This window comes from Melozone crissalis, unplaced genomic scaffold (assembly GCF_028551555.1).
Source record: "Melozone crissalis strain CALT ecotype California unplaced genomic scaffold, PUWL_Pcris_2 ptg000012l_1, whole genome shotgun sequence".
Taxonomy (NCBI): domain Eukaryota; kingdom Metazoa; phylum Chordata; class Aves; order Passeriformes; family Passerellidae; genus Melozone; species Melozone crissalis.
Window position 1 is genome coordinate 10571167 of NW_026535790.1, and position 18220 is coordinate 10589386.

Below are 18220 nucleotides of genomic sequence, written 5' to 3' on the forward strand. Positions count from 1 at the left end.
GAGCAATATCACTGCACTTATATGTTGTAAAAATGCATGATGTATGTTGTCATGATGCTGAAACTCCTGCCATATACTTTAAATTTACCATCAGTGCTATTTCACACTGATTGGTAATAAATGCCCATTTTTTGGAAAACTATAAAACTTGTTCTCTTCAAGCATTTCTACAGCATGCAAAAGTCTTTGCTTCTCCTTCAGAAAAGAGAAAATGGAAAATCATGTCAATTACATCACTGCATGTCTTCCAAACTTTGGAGGGATGATTTCTTGAGACCAAATTCTGCCTTCAAATGGGAGCTTTCAATTCTCTGTGAATCAAAAGTTATTCTGGGGGAAAATCTGAAAGCAAAATTTGACTCTTTGGACCTGATTGATCTGCTGTTTATATTGATATCAGAAAAAGAAGAAAACCTCTGTGGGGGGGACTGCACAGATGGATTCTCATTTGAAGAGGGACGAGAATTTGCTCTTTTATTGTTTATAATATATTATATTTATAATAAATAGGTGTGGGAAGAGCATGTCCTCACTTAGTGCTTCAGTGTTTGCATGCACCCATGGTGGGTGGGTACCTGTGCCCCTCTGGGATCCTGCCTACAGATAAATATTCCTGTTTGATACACAGATCTTTTTTTCCTGATTGTTTTAAACATGGCAATGCTGCTGTTGGGCTGATAGTTATGGTGCACACCTGCAGTATATTTGAAATACATATTTTCTGCTGTGAAACATGCAAAAATGATTGTTTTATGTGTTCTTGGTTGATGCTGTTAACAAGAGATAATTCAGTGACAGCAAAAGTTCCTCCTCAGCAACACCTGGGTAAGGTGAACATTGTGGAGAAGCAGTTTATGGCTACTAATCAATGTAGAATTAATGCATTAGAAAAGGCAGAAATACACCCAAGTGGATTTACAGCAGAGATCCAAAGCCATTTTCTGTAAGATGAATTAATATTCACAAATAGCCATGTCCTTTGCTCACAGTAAAGTGCCTGCTAGGAGAGACTGTCATAATTTAGTTTCCCTAACATATAATCAAAGAAATTTGTGTACAAATAGGTGTTAACATTTGTTTTGCAAAGGATATCAATCATATTTTGAAAAATGAAGGGACATATTTCAATTTACCCAGTATATTATATTCTGACGACTCCAGAAAGGTTTCCAGCAGTTAAAGTGAATGGCATTTAATATAGAACAACATAACAGGGGTGAGGGCTAGACGTGACCTTATTCAAATGTCGTAGCCATTACAAAGCCATTCCCAATGTAATTATAATTAAATACTTTATGCCTTTCTTGCAAATCCTCTGATCGATCATTGATATTAACATTAATATTGTATTACCCCCGAGCAAATATCTCCCACACAAGTGTTATGGATCACCAGGTTTCCATTAACAAACTTGTGAGCTATTGCCGTGTGCCGGCCGTGGATAAATTTACGTAAATTACTTTTTCTCAGGGAAGAGGGGGAAAAAGTCTGGGTCTCTTTCTTCTCTGAATCCAGAGCTATTTATTCAGCTCCATCACAGCCTGACAGCCACCTGCATAAAGAAAAAAATATAAAATCTCACAGGGACATCTCTCTTTGCCCTGCGTGGAAGCAGGTGGATATTCTCCCGTTTGGCATTGGGGTTCAAAGCTGAGCTGAGCTGTGAAGGTGTTGGGCTCAATTCCTCATCTCATGGTACTTTCCTGAGTGCAGAGAGAGCCCCAGGATGAGCTGTGGGTGTCCTCAGCCCTTGGAGGGGCTGAGCCTGTGCCGAGGCTGGGGTGAGGCAGAGGAGGGTGTGGGACAGCAGCTCCTGCGGCTGGGCTGGGGGCGCCGGGAGGGGAACGAGCCCTTGGAGCTCTCCCTTCAGCATCATGAACACCTCTGCCACAAGGAGAGGCATTTCCCTCCCTGCAAAGCAAAGATGAAAGGTTCCTTTCTGGGCAGAGGCAAGGCTTGGCCTCACTGAGGGAGGGTTGTTTGTTTTTCCTTCTAAAGGAAGGCTTCCCACGACAAAACAAGGATCTTGATGGAGCCACGCCAGGTTATTATGCAGAGATTTCACTTCTACTGATTTAATTTCTTAGGCTTTTGCCATTGGTGTCACAGAAGTGGTTTTTGCACGGCAAAATGATCATCAGCTTCAGAATGAAGTTCAAAGCACTTGGGCAAGGATGCAAGGATGCATCTTTCCTCCCCCAGTGATAACACCCAAGGCAGGCCAGCAGCTGACCTCACTTACAGGGACCTCTTCCTCAGCAGAACCCCCTGCACATTATGGGAGCATTAATGCAGACTAGGATAGCTGAAAACAAACCTTTTCTTTGTCAGTAAAGCCAAGTTCCCCTATTTTTCTGCCAATCAGAAAGAACTTATTAGTCTCTTTTAGTTGAGACCTATTAACTCCTCATTTAAAGAGAAGCTGTGCTCAAAGAGCATTTGAAGGTCAACCCACCCTGGAGATCTGGCTCTCCCCACGCCTTTGCTTTGTTGTGCTCCATGCCATGGCCTGAATTGCCACTGTGCTCCTCAGCCACCCAGCAGGTTGGTTTCTCCCTCAAAACCAAACCCTGATTTCTGCAGTTTTCTGGCCACAGAGGGTTTCTCTTTTGGCTACCACTTGCCTGTTCAGGTCCAAATCTTGTGAGTCCTTCCCATTTTCTAGCAACAGAGAGGATGCAAGGAGAGGGGAGGGGGTTTGGAGGGAAGAGCCTCGGGGAAAAATGTTGCTACACATCTTCCAGTAGTACAGAGCTGATATCTTTGATATGTCAAGGGCTCCTGAGGTTGTGTGCCAAGTCTGTGCTGTGAATTGAAGGCAGCCATACCCAAAGTCCAGCTGCACTCAAAAAAAAGAGGGAAACAGAGGGAACCTCCACCACACACCCCTGAGCACACAGAGACCTGAACCTTCATCTCTGCAGTGTAACACAAATCCCTGTCTGTGATCAGCCCTCCAGATCCCAAAGTCAGGAGATGGAAATCCTGTGCTGCTCATTCCAGCTGGGCTCTCCCATCTCTGTCTTTTCTGGGTCATGTTCTCCTCCCTTCTGTGAGGATGCAAATCCCTGCAACTCTGTTCACTTTGGTGTAATTACCTCTGGAATTGAAGCAGCCCATGTGATTCCGACCTTTGCATATTATACCCAACATCTCCCATCTCACAGTCTGCAAAACTCTGCCAACCCCTCCTCTCCTAGATAGAATTCTCAAAGAAACAAATGGTCCTAAACTCTTTATTTTGCCTTAGCATGAGCTTCTAATTGCTTTCACCAGAACGTGGGTGCCATCTGCACTGCTCTGCACAAAGAACCTTGTCTCTGTCTCTGTGGCACTGGCAATGTCTTTCTTATTGCATTTAGGGTCATTAAATTAAAGAACAGGGTAGGTCCAAGTCCTATGGAACTTCCACTGGAGTCCTTTTTACCCGGAGAGCAAACATAAAATAACAAAGTGAGTTGTGCTCCCTCCCACCCTTGCTACAGTGGTTGGAGGCAAATCCAACTGTGAGAATTTTGCCTGAGAAAGAACTGCCGGATTTCTCCCACTGTGAAATCCAGCTGTTAATTCAAACAGAAGGGATGGACCTGACCAGATAGGCCAACTGGCTGGTTTCCATCCTAAAGTCCATTGTGTTCCACAAGTTCCTAAATTTATGGTCATGAAGGTCTTCCAAGCCCTGTAATGAAGTATGGCATGCAATGTTTTTGTTACGGAATGTGGGCTGCAAAGGAAAAAAGAAGGTTTGAATTTATCTCTCAAATGAAGATCCTGGAATCTCTCAGGATAAACAAGCTAAATTAGGAATGAAAATACACCATGTTTCTCACCATAACTATGGAACTGAAAATAGCACTTGCAGAGCATTGACAGAGGAAGAAAACTAGAAGTTTCAGTAAGCCCAAACCAAACTTCTTTTTGTCATGTTTTTCTGTGTGTTCACTGCCCTTTGTAGCAGCAAATGAACCCTGCCATGCCAGCAACAGGAGCCCCCTTTCATCTTTTGGGAGTGGTTCTTCTGACAGAGAATTTTGGAAAAAAACTTTGCCCTGCAAAACTGAGCTGCTGTCCTCCATCATCAGCATTTACACTGGGCACACACCACCTTGTGTTGCTCTGAGCAGGTTGAAAATAAGGTACAGAAATGCTCTTTGATTTGTGTGGTGCAGCTCAGTGCAGGTCTCAGTGCTCCAGCTCCACTAAGTTCTGCACAAAAGCTGCTCCCTCTTTATTTGAGACATGGTAAAGAATTAATTGGGTTGAAAGTTTGTTCAGTTTCCATCCTGGTATCAGTGGTTCTAAACAATAAACCAACCAAAACCAAATGAGGCTTCCTGAAATGTGCACAGTAAAGAACTCTGCTCTGTCCCACAGCCATTAAACCCTTCTGTCAGCCCTGCAGTGGCCCCAGCAGCCCCACTCTGGATCCAAGTGCCCCCCAAAGCTGCACTTTCCGCAGCTGCTGATGGTGAAACACTGTCATGTGCTCCTTGAGCAGGGAAAAACATTAGGATAGAACCAGCTTCCCCCTTGGGCCCAAAGGCTCTGCTGACCATTAGCCATCTGTCCCAAGCAAGATCTGCTCTAGCTGAAAATGCTTTTGGAGGATTCATGGCACAGATATTTAACCCTGTGACAAAACTGCTCCCCATCTTCCCCAGTTTGCTGGAGGCATTGCACTCTGCTGGTGCTGGCTGCCATCCCCTCCTTCCAGCACAGCCTCTCTGAGACTGCACGAAAGAAGCAGCACTCCCCATAAAAGTGGATGTGGAAAATAACAGGTGCAATGAGCTGTGTTTCATGATTAATCTGTCTCAGGCTTTTCCGAGGCTGAGAGCTGTATGAGCAATTATCAGACCCTGGGAGGCACTTCAGCGCTAATCAGCCCATAACATTTTTCTGCATTGGAGCATCTGGGACTGGCTACATGGCTGGAATCCTGACTCTCATGAAATGAATGAGAGTTTTGCCACTGGGTTCAAGGGATCAAAACTTCATCTTCTATTACCAGGGCCAGAGATTAATCAGATTAAAGGCCATGTGGACTGCAGAGAAAATTAAATACCTTCTAGCAGTTACTTGGTGTCTTCTCAAGACAAAATAGCTGCTTGCTTCCACAGGTTTCTTTGGCTCTGTCCTTCAGACAGACAAAATACTTCCTGAACTCAATGGGAAATGTGTCCAAATAGGGAAAAAGTTCCCCTAAGCCCAAGGGCTGAGCACAGCAGAACCAGATGTTGGCATCTGGGGTGAGATTCCTGGTGCAAAGATGTTTGTGTGCTCTTTGAGAGCATCTCTCTTCTGGGGCTGGTGTGCACACTCAAGTAAACAAGTCACACTAGCTAATACCCAGACTCAGGATCTCAAATTTTCTTTCAACAGGAAACTGTCCCAGGGTCTGCTACAGTTTGGCAAAGGCATGACACTGCATTACTTTCCATTTTGTGTGGCTGTTGTTGAAATTACAGGAAAATAAATATTTTGGAGATGATACATTGTGTATCCCTAATAAATACCAAGGGTATTTAATATAAACTATGGACACATGGTTTGCTTTGTTGTTCTAAGTAACTGTTTCCTTTTAGCCAAATGAAAAGCCAGTTGTGCTACAGATTATAAATTAGCAGCTCTCATATGGTTTTGTGCAATTGTTTCTTGAAGAGCTTTAGGCTACTTCAGACAAAAATTTCAAATAAAATGTGAATTCATTGAACTGTAACTTGTGGTATTAGTTTTATAATAAACAAAGGTAGGTCACATAATCATGTCATGAAAAACAACATTTTAAAATTCAAGCAGCAACCTTTTAATCCATTTCAGGTTCTGATCCTGAAATCGAGGAGAAGCTTGGCTCTTTCTGCTTCCCAGTGCATGAAACCAAGACAAGCCTGTCCTGGGAGGAGAGCAGACAGCCAGGTTAGCTGGGCTGGGAGCAGAGCAGGCAGATTGCTCATCACCCAGGGAAGAAATGGCCCAAAAGCAGCAGCAGCAGCAGTTCCCAGCTGGGCCAGGAGGATGGATGGAGGATGGATAAGGCCAGGAGAAAAGGAGGGGTCCTGGTCCCACTGCTTCCTTCACTGCTGGGGGCAGCTGGGGAACAGCTGGAATCCAGAAATCCAGCCAACCAGGCTGGCTGCAAGTGAGGCAAGGAGCCCCCAGGGGCCACAGAATGAGGGGGACCTGCCTGACTTCCAACCTCAGCCACACAAAGCACTGATGTTGATATATCTGCCCTCTGACCCTGGTGTGGCTGAGGTGAAGCTGTTCTCTAGAAATGTCCCACTTATCTCTAATGGAACCTCATTTTTGAGGTGGCAAACACATATTTTCCACAGGCATCCTGTATGGTTTTATAAAGATACCATCTGTACCACATGGGACCTGCATCTCCAGGACCATCTCTTGTCTCACCTGAATTATCCCCAGCAGGGGATGGATGGGACAAGCTCCATGAATTGCTCTGTGCAATCTCAGCTCCCAGCACCTTGTTCTCTCCCCTGTCCCTTCCATCAGGTGACAGCAAAGGGAATACAGGGCTGCTGGGGGTGATGTGAAGGAGCAGAACACCCCCAGTGCTGGGACACACATCAGGTACCACCAGCAGCTCCATCAGCACTCTCTGGCAGAGGAGGTTCTGTATAATAAATCCCTCTCACCTGAAACACTCCTTCTTTGACAGATGTTTATTTGAGAGGAGCCTCAGTTTTTTCTTAGTGGGTATTTTCCAAAATAAAAATGAATAATCATGTCAACTCTCTGCTACAGCATCATAAAGCTGTAGCCTGTTACTTAACAACAGGGAGGAAAATTAATATACCTGAATATATATAAATTTTTTTCTTTACTTCTAAGCCTGCCTGAGTTTGAACCATTTATACCATGACAACAACATGAGCTGAATTTGGAGAGGGAAGACAATACTGGAGCTGAAAATCCAACTGAATTTTTTTTCCCTGTCAGGAATATTCCTACTAAAACAAGTCAGTTTGTTGTGTCCTGGCTCTACAGACACAGCACATATGAAATTGATATCTCTGTCTTAATTCAGGGTTGCAATTACTGGAGCTGAAGTCTAAATTTTTCCAACCACCAAACTCCTGAGCTAAATGACTGTACAGCTACTGAAATTGATTATCAGGCTTCCTGTTTCCTTGCTTGTGACCCTGTAATATTGACATAAGCTACAAGGAAATTGCAATCAGCACTACTAGTAGCAATAGCTGGAGGCAATTGCAAAAGAAGTATTGCTGGTGGTGGCGCATGGGCTCCTATATTAGATTTAGCCATACTCTGATATTAATGCACTTACTTCAGATAGCAGGAAATTCCATTTTTTGTTTTTTAAGTTACAGCAAAGAAAACATTTCTGTTTGCTTCTGTATTTCATCCTTTTCTATAGGATAGCTTAAGTAGAAAACCTTCTGGCCTCAGAGATCCAGTCTGTTTTGTCTCCAGCATGGGCAATGCCTTGGGAAAAAAATCACTTTTTGTCTGTATGTCTCCTCCAGGCAGCAGACAGAGCCCACCTTTGCAAAGAATTTTGTTAGAAACTTGCTGTATCAGCACGCTGATGTTATGGACACATTCTCTCCACTTGCTGTCACCTTCTCTGTCTCCAGTTTTGGACAGGGCTGAGTGGTACCTGAATGTGCAGGAGCTAACAGCACTCTGATTCCCTGAGACTTCAGGAGCAGGACTTTAAGAAATGCACAAAAGTATAAAGAAAACTGGGATCAGCTTGCAAGGCTTGGAAATGTTGCTTTTAAGAAATTATCTGCTTTTTCCTGGTCTTTAAGCTCATATACAGCAAACCCATGTCCTCAGCTAAATGAAAGAAACTTTCTATCACATATTAATTCACACTGCCACCCATTCCAGAAAAAATTGTGCTGTTGCAGCAAGTAGAAGCATTTTACAGCTGTTTCTTTCAACATAATGCCCACAAAAACCCCTTCTACTGGCAGTAAAAATGAGCAGACAACACCTGTAATTTCAATAGGAGCCCCTGTCACTGGCAACAATGATATGGCAGAGAGTTATTGAACCACTCTCTTCACAGGACCTTCATAATGTGAGTATTTATGCTTAAATCTAAGGAATTCATGCAGAAACTTAAAATAATTTTGCCACAGTGAGAACTCTTCAATGCAAAATGTGGAGAACCCAGCTTGACTCTTGTGATGTGTCGCAGACATCTTCTCATGAAAAATCCTTTCCTTAGGATTTTTCCTCTTGAGAAGCTGAGAGGCCTCAGGAACAGAATGTGAACAATGGCTATCTGCTGCTGTGGGATGCAACAGGTGCATCTGTGATTGGTCTCATAGAGTTGTTTCTAGTTAATCACAGTCAGCTGGCTTGGACTCTCTATCCAAGACAGAAGCTTTTGTTGTCATTCTTTCTGATTCTATTCTTAGCTTAGCTAGCTTTCTGATGAAACCTTTTCTTCTATTTTTTTAGCATAGTTTCAATGTAATATATATCATAAAATAATAAATCAAGCCTTCTGAAACACGGAGTCAGCTGCTCGTCTCTTCCCTCATCCAAGAACCCCTGTGAACACCGTCACAGTGATGTTCCCCAGGCTACTCCAACAGGAGTAGAATGCAATATCACAAACACAGGGGCTGTACAAGCAGAGAGCTTTGTTTGCCTCCAGAGAAGTTTCCCAGGCCAAGCTGAGCTCATTTCATGAGCTGCAGACGTGGCCTTGGTGCCATCCTGGGGTAATGATCCGTGGCTGAGGAAAAGTGGATTGTCATGGATCGTGGCTCCCCAACAGGCCAACCTTTCCAGAGGAAAAGTTCACCACAAGTGGGAAAGTTGTTTGGGTTGCTGGGTTGGTTTTTTGTTTTTTGGTTTTTTTTTTTTCAATCCCCTACTTTGTGACCTGTGAGAAAAAAACCTTTTATTAATGAGCTGTGCCCTCCTCTGTCCCTCAGAAGCCGCTGGGGCTTTGTGTGTAGGATGGAGCCACAGCAGAATTTAGCTGTGAGTGTGGATAAAACAGATAAACCTGCCTTGCAGGTACAGAGATTTTCCACCTGCTGAAGGTGCAAGGCAGCATCTGCAGGGGCCACGGTGAGCTGTGACAAGGCTGCAGTGCAGCATTTTCTGTCTCTTTGGGCTGCCAGATGTTTGCAATTCAAACAAAAGCTCAGCTCTAACAAACCCTGACTTTTAAGGCTTGGAAACCTTCTGTGAACCTTAAGAAAAATGAATATTTAAGAGTGTGAGGAAGCAGACGTGCCAAAATGCTGTGAAAGTGACTTTTATTACTGAATTTTTTCTTGCTCCAAATGGGACAGAGTGGAAATTTCACTGCTACTCTGAGCTAAGAAAAAATAAAAATTCAGAAGAGTTGTAAAAATGTAGGCAAACCTGTCAATTTTCTCAAAGTCCTTGGTCCTGGTCTGTCTCTGATGACCATAAAATGGAAGATGAGTGTATTCAGAAATTCAGCAAGCCTGTCCTGTCTTCTCCATGGCTTGCGAGAAGCCAGGCTGTGTTACCCTTAACCAGGTGCTAATCTCCTTTTCCTTGCAATGCAAAAGTTAATGGCAATTTCATGTTGATTAAATATGTGCAAGATGATGCTTGAAATGAAAAGTCCCCAGTAAAGTGACTTGTCATCACTAAAATCAATTCAAGTTGCACAATGTTTTTCTTGCTAAGATAATTAGCCCTCAATCAGAGTAAATTGGAGGGGTAGCTGGGTTGTTTTAAGGCAGTGTTATTCTTTATTCAAGCAAACTCGTTTGTATTTGAATTATTTCCACAAAGTGATGCAGATAATTTCTTAATGCTTTGTCATTCTAATACATAACCCCTCAGCATCTGAACAGTATTAATGGGAGCAGAACTTGGCAAAGCTACCTGTATATTTTTTTCCCCAATATTTTCCATGCCAAAGAGAGAACATCTCAGACAATGAGGAATGAAAACTTTCTATTTTTTGCCTGCAAATTGATCCTGAAATACGATGTATTCCTCTAGCTGCTGCTTTGGGACTGCTTTCATGTTACTTTGGGTTTAATATATTACATTTTAGCCAGGTTTAACCCCAGTCAATAGTGCACCTTGGTTTCCTGAGATAAATAACATGACTGGCAGGATCGGGACCCCAGACTCATTTGTCCTTAATAAGGGTTTGTTTTGTTTGTTTAAATATTAGCATCCACCAGCTGTGCAAAATAGACCTTTTTCATTAGCTGGTTGATCATGGTGGGAAAAGCTATTAATTTAGTCAATTCCCAGCAATGAACTGTGGGGTTGCTACCAAACCACAAACTGATGAAAACAATAAATGCTAGACTGTATTAACTGTAAAGGTTAATCCATAAATCAAAGGGAAATGTCAGACGCCTTTTAACATTGATTGAGATGTAATTTGGTGTTGGTAGTGATATGTTTGTTACATAAATTCACAAATGCACTCAATTCCTGTTAGCAGTCCAGGTCTTTGTAACTTATAATAAATTAAGGAATTTGCTTTATTTATGTAACCATGTAAAGATTGATTCCCTCTTCCTGTTCAAATTACAATATAGCACCAATTTTAGAATAAGTGAATATTAATATCCAGTTCTTCTTCCAGGGTACATTTGACTTGGTATAAAAATGAATATATTCTTGTTTTTCCTGAAAGTATGCCATTACCTTAAGTATGTTTGAGGGATGTTTTCCTTTTAATTTTTGGGTTTGATTCATGTTTTTCCAATTACAGCATAAGAATTAGGCTTTGTATAAACGTGCTCAGAAATATAGAACACATTTTCTGTATTACAGATACATCATATTTCAATATATAATATGAAACAACAAATATGAGGAGGAAATGCCACAAATTAGATCAGAATGGAATACAGTTGCTGATGCCAAAACAGCAAGAGAAAGATCATTACAGTCACTGGTGGAAACGTTTCTTTCAACTTCATGAAAGAAATGTGAGGCCAGGAATTCTTCCACTGGATGAAACTGAGATTCCAGTCACCAGAGTATAAACAAATAAAACCAACCTTTTGAGCTTTATCTGTCCAGGGAAATTGCCAAAGAAGGTCCTCAAGAATAGGAGCATCACTCTCAGGTCACTTCTAGCCAAAATTGGGAGCTCCTGAGCTTTTCTGCAGCTGCCACTTGGGTGGGCAGGGTGTTGAGCCTGCCAAAGCTGGGAGCACTCTGTGCTTCCAAGCGCTGCACTCTCCTTGGCTCAACCCCCATGTCCTATTTCTTTCTTGGAGAGGATCACAAACAATGCAGTGTGGCAGGTAATAGCTGCAAGAAGTCCAAGGGAATTGTGCTTTAAAGGCAGTCAGATAGATCAGGGCTTAATTTAGCAGAGCAAACAGTGGGAATGCTTCCCTCAGATTCCTGAAGGGCATTGATCCAAACAGGTATCCAGGATGCTTCTGGTGAGATTAGGTGGAAGGACACAAGACCCAGCCCATTTAAAAATGTCCCAAAGGCCTTTCATTCTGTAGCAATGGGATTCTTCAAAGCTCAGCAGTGGCGGAGTGTGTCAGCAAAGGAGATGGGGCAGGCAGCACCTTCCCATGTGGATAAACCAGTTAAATCTTTATGGCTTTAACCTCTGAGCCTCTGGCTGATCAATATTAAAAATGAGATTTTACTGTCTGTCTGTCTCTGCACACACATTGTGGTGAGATAAAATGCAGTCCTTACTTCTCTTGTATTTATATTTGCTTGCAAATGCCTCATGACTGTGATGGGACATTTCAAAAATGTTTCAGTTGCCTCTAACAGATCTTGCCCTGTATGTGAAAATTTAGGAGGAGCCTCTCAGGACACCTGAGAGGTGATATCACAAAATCATGGACTCATAGAATTATTTGGGCTGGATGAGACCTTAAAGCTCACCTTGTTCCAACCCCTTTGCCACAGGCAGGGAGCAAATCTCTGGGCTAGTATAAGTCTGTCTCTGTCCATGCACTCTCTAGGGCTTTTTTCACTATTGGCTTTTCCCCTTAGCATGATTTGCCTATTCACAGATTTTCCAGATACATTTGTTTTATTTATAACAGCACTCTAATCAAATGTTCAGGGCTCCTCACCTTCAAGGGTGGAATCATAATGAGTGCATAATGAGCTGCTCCACAGCCACAAGTTCCCATGCCTTTTAAACCAGCTTCAACAACTCTGAGATCTTCAGTGGAGATTAGTGGAACCCTGCTGATTCACATGGCTGTTGTCTCTGGGAATAAATGAAAATCATATTAATATTCACAATGTCATTCACTTGTATGCTAATTGGAAGGATTGCAAAAAAAAAAAAAGAAACTACAAAGACAAGCACTAAAAGCACATGTGAGTAAATCTCAAGGACATGAATAATAAAGTGCTGGATGGAGTGGGACCTCTGAAACCACCAATTTTTGGGAATTCTTCCTGCATTCCTACAGTCCGAACAGAGAGGGCAGCTATCTCACCAGTAACCAAGGCCATGCACCTGTCTCATGGGACAGAACAAATGGCAAGGATGACAAAAAAGGGCAAGAAATTCTGCAGAGGTTGAGGTGCCCGTGCAGGTGGGGAGAGGAGAGCCCTGCTGGGCATCTCCCCATGGTGATGGGTTTGATTGGGCACAGGCAGATATTCCCACACTTTTACAGCACTCAGCTCAAGGTGGGAATTCCTCCCTGCTCCACCTTCACCCCTGGATCATCTTGGATAAACAGAATTTTTACCTGTTCTGATCACTGCAGTGAGATTTTCCAAGTTAAATATCAGTGATTTTTTTATTATTATTAATTTCTTTGTTTTCTTGTTTTTGCTTTTTCTTTAATTTTTGGAAAATTGATTCCTTGATTTCCCTGGCTTTGGCTCAAGCTGATTCAAACCCTGGGCTCTGCCAGCTCAGGACCAGAAAGCAGAGATCCCTTCTGTGAGGATCCTGTTCACTGCTGGCATCTGGTCTCTTGTAGAGAAAAAGGGACAATACAACAAACTACACAGGCCATTACAGCCATCCATGAACCAGTGCCCCTCTCAATCTCACACTAGACACCAGGAATGACATCTCCTGCTCTGCTGGGCCTGCTCTGGTGTGATCTCATTAAATTATGTGCAGACCTCCCCATATGAAGGTGTTCTATGATGTTAAACATCAGCAATGTTTAAAGGAAAGAGCAACACTGGGTTTTGCCCTGCTGCTGCCATTCTGGGCTGCTTGAATATAAATATCCAGAATATTTTGCCTTTAGAATAAAATATTAATTCCTCTGTCTAGCTGAATTAATTTTATGTATTAAATAAATCAATTAGCAGAAATAAAAGCCACCAAAAATGAAGGAAACAGAACAGAGAACACAGACAGAGAAGTCATAGTGGGAGGATCACTAATTCCTTGTTTCTCTTTTATACCATGATCACAGAAGAGTAGAACTGGCTGTAAATTAATAACTAGGATTTAAAAAATACTTGGATTTCTTTTTTCTTTCTATTTTCCAATTATTTTCTCTGAGCTATTGTTTCTCTTCCACTGCTGATGGCATCTACAGCACCAAAACCAGACCAATACTGAGCTCCAGTCCCTTTGTCCATGTCTGAATTTAGCTTAGGGAGCAAGGTCCGTGCCCAGTTTTAGATACCAGAGCTACTGCATGAAAACCAGGGAATACACAATAAATATATGGAATACACATATACATAATATGTATGTACACAATAAATATATGGAATATATATACACACAAAATGTATACACACAATAAATATATGGAATACACATATACACAAAAATTATATACACAATAAATATATGGAATATACATATACGCAATATGTATATACACAATAAATATGTGGAATATACATATACACAATATGTATATACACAATAAATATGTGGAATGCACAATAAATAAACGAAGAGGACAGGGCAGGTATGCAGTTCTTTAGCACTATAAGTTCTTTAGTTTCCATTTTAATAGAATTCCCATATACTGGTAGGGTCACACCCTGGCAGAGGAGATTGTCCTTGCTGTGAGCAGTTTACTGGAGCTTTCCAGTTCCTGAAAGCTTTCTTTCCCCTCATGCAACCCTGAAGTGCTGAAGCCCATCCTCTCCTTGCCAGCCAAGAGGCCTCTCAGCAGCTCCTTGCTGAAATGCAGTTTTCCAGCTAAGGGAAGCTTGTATGAACTGAGATATTAAAGACACAATTCAGTCAGATGGGTCCTAAAAGCTCCTGAGTTCATGTATCCTAACCAGCCCAGGTTCATATCCCTTAAACCCTGCCTAACCTCACAGAGAATTTCCAAATTCTGCTGGTCTGTGGGGGAAATAATTCCATCTGGGTCTGGTTTTGGGCCTCTCCTTGTCAGGACACACACCCAGCCTCGCCTGCTGGGATGTGCCCAGCACCTGCCAGGCACTGCAGCCTGGCCAAGGCAGCAGAGCTGAGGTGCCCAGCTGAGCTGGCAGTGCCAATGAGGGACATTGGCACATCTGGTTACAGGAGGGCAGCCCAGAGAAAGGACTGCCTGCAGCAAGAGCAGCCAGGCTCAGACAAACTCTCCTATTGTTTGGGGTCATCTGGTCTACAAACTGTTTCACATGAGAAAATTCGATTATGCCAAAACAACTTCTTTGGAGTTTTTTGGTTTTTTGTATTTGTTGGTTTTCTTTTTTTTAATTCGGCGTTAAAAGGATGGAAATAATCGTAAATCTGGAAGCAATCACACACACATCACTTAGAAATGCTCTGCCTCAGTGCAAGGGAAACAGAACACATCAGTGCTGATTGGCCTGGGGTATCTCTCCCCCCACCAAGCCCATGTCCCAGACAAGTTAAATGTTTCATTAATTAGGCACTAACTATGGTTGAAATTAGGAGAGCTGCAAGGACGTCTCATCCTCCTTCAGACTAATCCTCTAATTAAAAGCAGGGCCCCAGTTTGGGCTCTGGTTGTTGGCTTGCAGCCCTTGAGGGGGAGGTTGAGCCAGCCTGGTGGGGTCTGTGGGGCAGGAGGGGTTTGGGTCTGGTGCCAGAGCAGGGGACACAGGGTGGGAGCAGCCTGGGGACAGCTGGGGACACCTCTCATGCCAGGCTGTGTGTGATGGATGTGCCCCATGAGCCTGCAGGGAACCCCAGCTGTGGGCGAGCAGAAATGGGGCAAACCATGGAAGGATCTGCAGAGAGGGACATTGAGGACATCCCTGAACTTTGGGGAGGGACACTCAGGACATCCATATCCATGTCCTTTTGGGAGGGACACTCAGGACATCCACACCCCTGTCCTTTGGGGAGGGACACTCAGGACATCCATGTCCTTTGGGGAGGGACATTCAGGACATCCATGTCCTTTGGTCACACAGGAGCAGCAGAAGCCACAGCCCCACTCAAGTCCCCATAGAGTGAAGGACACCTCACAGGCACTCATCATCTCCAGTTCCTCCACAGCTCAGCAAAATGCAAAGAAAGACAGTGCTCAAGCTGGGAAAAACTTAAATTTGAGAGTCTTTCAATCTTTTTTCCCTTGGAGAGTCTGAAATCTCCTTATTCCTCCCAGGCTCTCTGCTTTAATCTTATCTATGTGCATAGGTGGCTGTTTCGCATCACCATTCTCGTAAAAGGCATCAGCATGAGGAGAAATCCCATTTTCTTTTCAAGAAGCAGAAGAAGATCTCCTCCATCTATCCACCCAAAGTGCTGTCAGACTATGATTTGAATAAGAAAACAGTGGTTTTGGCAAGGCATTCTGTCAAGAAACAAAAGCAAACCTGGCCATTGAAGGCAAGCAGCGAGGGAAGAGCACCAGAAAAGAAAACAATGGGGACATTCTGTAGTAACCACAAAACCTGAAGTTTTCTGCCATATTCTGTTTTCCATAAATATTGGCCTCACTTTAATGTAGAGCAGCCAAGAGCTGCTTGTATGAATGCAGCCTCCCTTACCAAGAGCTTTAATCAACTATAAATAAAGTTGCTATGACAGACAATAACAAATATAAATTAACAGTGCTAAGGTACATCTCAGCACCTTCCAACAAAATGGAAAACCAGGGAAGGCTGCTAAAAGGCAGATGCTTCCAGATGAGAAACCAGTATCTCTTTAGGAGTGGTCTACAATATCTGGGAGACAGCCAAGGGAAGGATGGAGATTTGCCTGCCTTAGTGCAGCTAACACTTCAGGAATCAAACTCCTAGACTGGTTAAAATACCTTCAATTTTGCTCAAACCCTTCCTCCCAGATCAACCCCTCTGCATTTTGGGTTTTCTCTGTTTGCAGTTTAACTTTTGAGAATGAGGAGTGGCTTGGGACACATTTAAGCAAGTTTTGTTCCCCATAAATCTGAGGTGTTGAAGTTCTCCTAATGAAAAGCTGAAATTGTCACATGAGGAATCAGCTCCAGGAGATGAGGCATTTTGTACATCAAATACAGTGAGAATTGCATTGAAACGCAAAGATCTGGAAGGTCTGAGGATATCACAGCCAATACTGGTTCTTGGTTAGCAAGTGTGCTTCCTCAAGAAGGACCATGGGGTGAACAACTCCAAGAAAAGAGCACCTTGTTTTTCAGCTTTGAACAGCAGAGATCAGGGAGTTGCACCTGATTTTTTTTAATAGACACAATCTGAGACTGGGAAAAAAAAAAACAAACCTTACATTTCACTCAAGCGAAACACTCCAAGAAAAAATCAACCATGAAATATTTAACTCCCATTAGTTCTCTCTCCTTGAAGCGCAAACACGTTTAGTTCCATCTCTAAACAAAAGTTCCAACAAAAATGTTGGAATCAAAGGAAAGCAAAGCTTCATCTTGAGAACATTGCAAGATTAGAGCATTATGAATTATTATTATTCCTACTTATCATCTTCTCTTGGCTCAAGCACCTGAGAAACATGATTTAATTTGCGAGCCTGTCAGGAGGACTCACATCCACATTTTTTCCTTTTCTTCTAATGAAATATTTGGCCACAAACATTCACCCAGTTCGCATCCCAGCTCCCCACCAGCTTTGACCCTGTTTACTTCATGAAAGCTGATTCCTTCCTAGTCTGAAGTGGGGAATGACTGGAGGCAGGAAAGATCCCAAATAAACAACATTTGTAAGACTTCCCCACAGCAAAAGGAACTACAATACAGCATTTTAACTCTCCCACTGTGCCAGGGAATTTCATCAAAGTGTGTGACCTTGGCAATCATGTGCCTTGGAATCCTGCCAGAGCCAAACAGGGAATTTTAAGTCAAGTAATCATTTCAATGCTTTTTTTCCTTTCATTTACTGGCATTGAACCCTTAATGGGAGTTTATCATACCTTCTGTCTCTAATGTTAACATGTACAGATATTTACAGAAAAAACAGGCTGAATTGCACTGGGAGAGGAAGATGCTGGAGTCACACTGCAGAAGTTCAGTTTGTAAAGAGGAAAAAAGAGAGCCCTGATGTTATTTCAGCTGCAATAGCTACTAAATTCACAACCAGCAGCTTTCCTTGCTGAGAACAGTATCTTTAGCCTGGTCAATGCTTCTGAGATTTTGGGATAAATTTGACATTAATTGCAAGGAACTTTTTTTCTGGCTGAGAACCTGGACCTGAGTTTCCATCATGAACCTCTGGTAGGTCCATTATGACACGGAGAAAGCCACAGGTCTCCCAGAGCCATTTATAGAAAGGGAAGTAAATATGTTTTTTCACTGGCTGCTCAAGGAGATCGTACACAGTTTGGTATCTGGCAAATAGAGATCCTCTCTCTCCCAACAACAGAGGGACCAAAAAAATAAAAAAAAAAAAGTAGTAAAACTCCCATCTGACTGACAGAGCAAGAGCTCAGACTCCCTCTCAGGAGGCCAAGCCGAGGAACACTGTGAAGTTTTTCCATGCAGATGTGCCAAAGACTGTGTTTGCCTCATGTACTTTTTGTGCTGAAGAGCGCAGTTCAGAAGGGTGAGCCTTGCTGTGACTAAAGCCCCATTATCTCCTGACCAGTAAATGGATGGGGCTGTTGTGAGCGCCCAGAGGGTTCCATGGATACATTTCATAGTACAAAAGGAGAAACACTCAGCCCCCAGCCCAAACTGTGGCCTTGGGGATCAGGTTTGGGCACAGCACAGCCCCTGGCTGGCAGGAGCAGCAGCAAACACGAGCCATGAGAGGGGCACTGCTGGTGCCACCTGACACAGGGGGGGCAAGGGCAGCAAAACAACTTTTTTTGGCCAAATGGCTGCTTGTTAGAATGTGGGTTTGTCATGCCCACATTCAG